The sequence below is a fragment of the Helianthus annuus genome, chromosome 4 (assembly GCF_002127325.2).
Source record: "Helianthus annuus cultivar XRQ/B chromosome 4, HanXRQr2.0-SUNRISE, whole genome shotgun sequence".
NCBI lineage: Eukaryota > Viridiplantae > Streptophyta > Magnoliopsida > Asterales > Asteraceae > Helianthus > Helianthus annuus.
Genome location: NC_035436.2, coordinates 155,196,508 through 155,204,800, shown reverse-complemented (window position 1 = coordinate 155,204,800; position 8,293 = coordinate 155,196,508).

The window sequence follows — 8,293 nt, the reverse complement described above, 5'->3', positions numbered from 1 at the left end:
GCGGAAAATGCCATTTAATTAACAAAAAGCTTTCAATTTACGACATCTTGCATAACTCCTACTTTAGACCATAAACTGATGTCAAAATTTTAGGACATACTTATAAATCAGTAATAAAGGTTTTTGTCCTCTACATTTTCAAAAATCTCATTTTTATATCAAAAGGGCATAACAGTCAACTTTTAAGCATTTAACGGAAACATGCAAATGATTCAGATTTCAAAGGAACCATATAGTATAATCTCAGAGGGTTATACTAACATGTAATATGGTCCTAAAGGAACCCTAAGGCTTATCTAAACTAAGCTAATTCGGGCCAGAACTGAAAGTCAAAGCAAATGTCTACTTTTACGACTTTCGGTTGCGAACCGAGCCTAAACTCAGAATTGTTGGGTTGAACATGCCTAAACATGTTCTTATATTATTTACCAAGTTATTTAAGTGTTAAAACATGTTCCATAACTTCAGCATTAGCAGTTATGTATTATTTTGCAAAAACAGACCCGTTTGACTTTTTTTTGTTAAGTAGTTTGACCCGACAATTGACTGAGATAACGTGATAATTAGGAGGTGCCCTTTTAAGGGTTTAGCACCTACATAATTACCAACACATAGACACTTTCAATTCGAATAATGGCTGGACCGTTAGTGATTAATCACAAAGTCAAAGTAGAATTACGTTAACTTTGACTTTCGGTCATTACACTAATAAAAACTTAATTACAAGAGCTAAGAACACTACTTACAAGAGTCCTTAGCACAAAGATTAAGACTAAGAGAGCTTCCTTCCAAGGTAGGATGCTCCAGAGAATGAGATTGAAAGCTTAGAACTTGAGGAGATGTTTGTAAGTATGGAAATTGATCTTGCAAGTGAGAATGGCTGCCAAATCTTCACCTATGTATACTGCTGGAGGTTGCCACCAGATCATTACAGGTGTTAGGGCTCTCCTCTGATGATCACATGTGTCCAAAATGGTTTTTAAAACCATCAAACAGTCCCTTGTATCGAATTAAAGCTGGTATGTGTGAAGAACTTGCAGAACCTGCACCTGTGCATGGGTTTCTGCCCAGATCATGACGTCGCGTCATGCAACGGAAAAGGAGGGGACCTGTGGCGCGACGCCACCACCTGGGTTACCAGCTCAACAAGTTTCAAACTTGCCATTTTCACCCCCTGAACCTTTTAAAACGTAATATTTTCCATTTCATGCTCATTTAACCCATATAACTTATATTTTTATGATCCATGAGATATAACCAAACATCGTTGGGTCCGGTTTCATTAAAAGATAACCGAAAACACAAGTTTTGCCTCGTTGACGCTTTTAACCCCTTAATTATGAAAGTTTACGTATTTATTTCAAACGACATCGAAACCTTATGAAATTTTTATCACTTATTCTTTGGAGTATAATTAGTCGTTACAAAGCTTCGGTGTCACACCCCAACCGATGGCAGAATCATCGGGGCATGGCACTGAGCAAAACAGATTGTTCAGAAGTTTCCATAACAACTATTTATATAATCCAGTTAAAGATACGTCCCATACCGTATCCCGAATAAATAAACAAACATGTCATTACATATAATCATCCAAACAAGAAATTCCGTTCCGACAACTCAGATTCAAATATTATTACAGCAATTGTTTATCTACTTCTAGACCCCTTATCTGTTGACTTTCTGGCTGTAATGCCAGAGGACAAGATCTACAGACAACTATGCCCCAGACGCTTGTTCTCGGCAGACAACTATTTGTTGGGGGCTTCTAGAAACTTATTCTAGCCTCGCTTTCCTAGCAAATAAGCATCCTAATTACCTGTCACATACGTTAAAATAAAGTCAATACATAAAATGTAAAGGTGAGCATACAAGTTTGATAATAGCATATAGAGTTTGAATAGTTTATGCATAACCAGCACGTACACAGAGGAAAACGAAGCATGTTAATTATCGACATGGACCTATCGATACCAATGACTGCGGGTTGACGTCTGAGACGGTTCGCAATACATGATTACCACCGTAATCCATGCAAGTAATTGTCCTTAACAACCCCCGTGTGAACGGGTGCTGAGTCCAAACTATAGTACTATGTCGTTAAGGCAGGTAGACAGCATTCCACGTGTAAACACAATCAACAAGCATTCATTAAGTCACGTAATACATGCATATTGGTTAGCGTTCAAATAGTTTGAGTAGTGTGATCGTTTGTGTTTTGATATAAACAACGTATGTAACACCCAAAAGTGCTAAAAGCAAAAAGGGATCTGTAGGTCCCCCGGAGGTTGAGGTTAAACCTTATCCTTGTTATGTTTAACACACTAGCAAGTGCGGAATCCAAGCTAGAATGCAAACCGGTAGTTTATATGAGAACACAAGCTACAAAGAGAAAGGTAGACACACGAGATACCAAAGTTTTCTCTTGTATTTCAGTGGACACGGTTACAGCCCTTGACCAAACTGAAAATACGCTCTCTACAAGACTAAGTTCACTCACACTCTCTTATACTCTTTTGAAGTGAACACATTACATGAGTATATATACCCATCACAGCTCGTCTGGTCGAAGGATCAAATAGACTGATCGAAGGATCATCTATCGATCTGAAACCTATCGAAGGATCCACATATACCTCGAAGGATGATATCCTTCGAGGTCCATCAACATCCATCGAAGGTTTATCTTTCGAGCTCATCGAAGGATCTAAACAATCCTTCGATGACTCATCCTTCGACACAAAACATGTTACAACCATGTTCTAACTGTTTGGCCAAGTCAAACAAGGAGGATGGTTGACTTGGTCAAACTTACATCAAACACACATATTAACAAACCTAAGACGTAACCCAGACTAACAAAAGACATCATTTTGTATCATGACAAAATACAGACAAAGTACAGACACAAGTGCACCAACAAACTCCCCCTTGGCTGTAGCTTTGTCTCGATCTTCGTGTCTTCAAGTCTCTGACGTCCTTTCAAGTCTTCAATGTCAGAGGATCTTCAAAGTCTTCATGTCTTGAAGGCAGAAAGTGTATCAACAAACTCCCCGTTTCATGTAGGAAGTGTGTTGACAAACTCCCCCTTAACATAAGCTCCCCCTTGAGTTATGCTCGTGAAAGACTTGATCCTTATAGCTTGAGATCCTTGTGGTGTTGATGATGGTCAGCGGCAACTCGATCATTTTCATCCTTTGAGGGCCTTCACGTCGTGTCTTCATTCCGAAGCTTGTCATCGATGTTTTTGTGTTTTTGAAATTTTTCAATGTTTTTGGATTTTCAGATTTTTGGATTTACTCCCCCTAAAATCAATAAACTAAGACAAATTTAAAACACAAAGGTATTTACAAAAATGATTTTCCGATGTTGGTTTACTCTTGCTTGACCTTAAAGTCGTTTACCAATAATAAAAAGTCAAATCTTGATTTGTCAAACGCTTTGGTAAATAGGTCGGCACGTTGGTCATCGGTGTGGACCTTAACAACATCGATTAGCCTTTTATCAAAGCAATCACGTATGAAGTGATATTTGATATCGATATGTTTGGTCTTTGAGTGCTGCACAGGATTTCTAGTGATCTGTAATGCAGCAGAATTATCAACGTAAATAGGAGTAGTTAGGAATTCAAAACCGTAGTCGCGTAATTGTTGTTGAATCCAAAGGACTTGGGAGCAACAACTTGAGGCAGCAATGTATTCAGCTTCGCATGTTGAAGTAGCGACACACGTCTGCTTCTTGCACTGCCATGTGACTAGGCGATTTCCTAAAAACTGACATCCAGCCGTTGTGGATTTACCGTCGATTTTGCATCCACCAAAATCAGAATCACTGAAAGCGATCAAGTCAAAGTTATTATCCCTAGGGTACCATAGACCGGTGTCAGGACAACCCTTCAAATAACGAAAAATCCTTTTTACAGCTGCAAGATGTGAGGCCTTCGGGTTAACTTGATATCTGGCAAGCAGGCACGTTGGGTACATTATATCTGGCCTTGATGCTGTGAGGTACATAAGAGATCCGATCATGGCGTGGTAATATGAGGGGTTAACAGCTTCACCCTTCAAGTCTGGAGTAATTCCGTGATTTTGTGGCAATGGGGTACCAATGGGCGTAGCATCAGACATCTGGAACCGGCTCAGGATGTCACCCACATATTTAGTCTGATGAATGAATATCCCAGACTCCGTTTGTTGTACTTGTAGGCCCAAAAAGAAAGTCATTTTCCCCATAGCACTCATTTCGAATTTATCCTGCATAATGCGCTCGAAATTCCTACACAAGACATCATTAGTAGAACCAAAAATAATATCATCGACGTATACCTGTACCAGAAGAAGATCTCCATCTTGTTCTTTGATGAAAAGAGTACAGTCGATAAGACCCCTTCGAAAACCGTTCTCCAGCAAGTAATTAGATAAGGTTGCATACCAAGCTCGCGGTGCTTGATGAAGACCATAGAGAGCTTTGTTGAGCAACCAAACCCGATCGGGATGAATAGGATCTTCAAAACCTGGAGGCTGTTCGACGTACACTTCTTCTTCAACCACACCATGTAAGAATGCACTTTTGACGTCCATCTGGTAAACCTTGAATCCTTTGAATGAGGCATAAGCCAGAAAGATCCGAATTGCTTCCAGACGTGCAACAGGTGCATACACTTCGTTGTAGTCGATCCCTTCAATCTGACGAAAACCTTGAACGACTAAACGTGCTTTGTTCCGGATAACAACTCCGCGGTCATCCTTTTTGCATTTAAACACCCAACGGGTACCAATCTTCTTGTAACCAGCAGGTTTCTCTACGAGTTTCCAGACACCTAGCTTCTGGAATTGTTGCAGTTCTTCCTGCATTGCTTCCACCCGGGAATCATCTTTCAATGCCTCCTTCCAAGATCTAGGCTCTTCTTGGCTAACATAGCAGGCGAAAGACCAATCATTTTGTTGTCCCGATTCTCGTATCTCAGCATACAAGCCAGCATTTTCGTTATTTCTGATTTGATTCCTTGTCCTTACACCACTGAGAACATCACCTATAATATTCTGCTGAGGATGAATGTTATGAATTCGGTTTTCAGGAACTGGAGGAATTTCAACATTGGTCCTCAAGTTATTGATATTTAAATTCCCGATATCATTCTGAAGCTGTTGAGTTGTAGAAGATGATGCATTTTCTTCTTGGATAATTGGCGCAGACACTGGATCCGTTGCTTCTGAAGTACCTTGAACCGGACTCGGTGCTTCACCATCATTTGCATCAACATACTCCTCATCTTCCGATGACAAATTGTAGTCGACAGCATCATTAAACACCTCATTTGAAACGAGATCGTTGACAGAAGAAGATGCTTGTGAGTCAACAATGATTGGGCGAACTAACTGAGAGCCAGTCGCATTCTCGCTTTCAGACAACATTTGAGCAATTGCATTGTCATCATCAAATGTCGGCAGATTGAATGAGTCGAAAAGACCATCATAATCGAACATCCATGGATCTCCAGAAGGCTTCGGTGGATTAGAATATCTTTGAACTTTTACTTCACCCCACTCTTCAATCTTCTTGGTAGTCAGGTTCCATACTCGCAGATTAGGAGTAGCATACCCAAGGAAGTAACCTTCGATAGCTTTGGCACCAAACTTCCCGTCAGGCTCAATCATGGTACATGGTGCACCAAAAGGTTCTAGATATTCCAAGTCAGGAGTCTTCTTGTGTAGGAGTTCGAAGCATGTTTTGCCATGTCTTTTCACTGTGAGATCCCTGTTTAACGTGTAGCAAGCCGAGGCAACAGCTTCAGTCCAGAATCGAACTGGAAGCTGAGACTCAACCAACATGGTTCTTGCAGTCTCAATTAAGGTTCTGTTCTTTCTTTCAGCGACTCCGTTTTGTTGTGGCGTGTACCGAGTGCTGTATTCATGAAGGATTCCTTTTGCAGTGCAAAATTCATCCATAACCCTGTTTTTGAACTCGGTTCCGTTGTCGCTTCGAATTCGCCTCACCTTTAGATTATAAAGATTTTCCAACAAGGTGATCAAATTCTTTAGAATTTCTGGTGTCTCGCTCTTGTGGACCATGAAAGCAACCCATGAAAATCTTGAATAGTCATCAGTGACTACCAAGCAGAAAACCTCCCCGTGCACACTCTTGTGTTTGATTGGGCCGAAAAGGTCCATATGCAGACGTTCGAGTGGCATGTTTACAGTGTTAACCTTCTTCAATGGATGTGATTTCTTGATCTGTTTCCCTTTCTGACACGGCACACATACATCTTGAAGTTGAAAATTCTTCACATTGACACCTCTCACCAGATTGTTTTGACAAGGTGATTCATTTTTCTGAGGTGAATATGACCCATCCGTCTGTGCCGAGAGATCGTCTCCTTTTCAGTGGCTTTTGAAATAAAGCAAGTAACTTGTTTGGATTTAGTTATTGCTTGGCTCATATCGAGGACATACAAATCATTAACTCTTGGTGCTGATAAGAGAATCCATTCTTCGGGAATCTTGAATCCTGGCTTCAGCACATAACAACCGGCATCATCAAAATGCACGGTGAACTTCTTGTCGCAGATCTGAGAAACACTCAGGAGATTGTGATCCAACTGTTGCACATAATTGATTTTGTCGAAACTCACAACTCCATTTGAGATCATTCCCTCGCCGGTGATATACCCTCCTTTGTCTCCAGCAAACGCGACATATCCTCCTCTTATACTTAGCACATCGAAAAGAAGACGATAGTCGCCCGTCATGTGCCTGGAAGCCCCACTATCAACAATCCAATGACTATTAATAGTTCCTCCTAGAGCCGCCTGCACATGCAACTAACTTATCAGTTTGAGAGGGGGACCCAAGCCTTTGTGGACTTGGGTCGTCCTTGATCATCAAGGAAAGTGATTTCAATCACTTGATGATTAGGAAAAAGAACCTGTGGTGCTCCCCCTGATTGAATTACCTGCTTTTGCTTCCAAGCTGTTTGTCTTTTACCAGTATTTGAATTTATTGTTTTAGCATTTACTGGTTTTACAGTTTCAGGTTTTGCTTGTACAGGTTTTTCTTCTTTGACCTCTGATTTTAAGGCCTTTTCAATTACCTTTTGATTCTTTTGCTTTAACTTCTTTTCCCTTTCTTTCAAGACACGTGGGTCTTGTTTCGGGGAAACTGATCGTTTTTGGTAATCGATTTCTTGGGGAGCACTTGTTTTTGACTTCAGCTTTTGCACGTGTGGACAATATCTTACAATATGCCCAACTGTGCCACATTCAAAACATGTTCTCCGCTCTACAAACTTCGGAGAAACATGTTGATGACCAGACGGAGAACCAGACAATGAACTTTGTAATCTAGACGTTCTTGGACCTAAATCACATCCGTTGGTGTGTTGGGTGTAATTATTCTGATCATTTCGTTTTAAAATTCTAACTTGTTTTACAAAATCAACGTTAGATTTATCCTGAAGTGTTTCAAGTTTGTCTGAACCCGTGGACCCAACAAAGTTCATTTTCGGTTCTCGTTTCTTAACAGGAGCTCTTTTGTTTTGCACCTTTTGTTGTTGAACCTTAGGTTGCTCAACCTTTGATTGTTGAATTTTAGGTTGTGCAGCCTTAGGTTGAGTAGCCTTAGACTGTTCAACTTTAGGTTGTTGAACCTTTGGTTGTTCAGTCTTAGGCTGCTGAACTTTAGGTGCTTGAACATTCTTGTTCTGAGCCTTCTTTCCCTGTACCTTACCCTTTCCGGAGTTGACTTGTTGTTTTCGCTCAATTGGTAGTTTTTTGTTTCCGTATTGTTTTCTAATTTGTCCACATGGAATTGGATCACATTGAGTGACGGTAACTTTGCCACCTTTGTTCCCCAAAAACTTATCAGTGCATCCTTCAAAAATTTGCTCAATTAAATCTTGATTTACATTTTTAATTGGAAAATCTTTGTTAGAGTAGATTTTGCTATCTCCTTTGAGCGTGTACAACAAATTATTCCCTTCAAGGCTAGATACAATGGACTCCATTGCTTTTGACATTTCAGTCTTACTCGGTTTCACTGGTGGATCACACAGGATGTGATTCTCGATTGGAATATCTGTTGGAACCGAGTTAGACTGTTGGTTCACAATTTCTTCAGATTCATCGTCCGAAGAATCAGCATCCTCAACAATGGGAGGACTCTGTTCCTTAACACACGATGAATCTGTCACATTCTCAGATTCTGATTGACTCGAGGATGATGTACCGGTTGTGAACCCGAGGCCTGCTGCAAAGTCATCTAGACCGAGTGGCACAGTAGGTTCAAAACGGGGCATA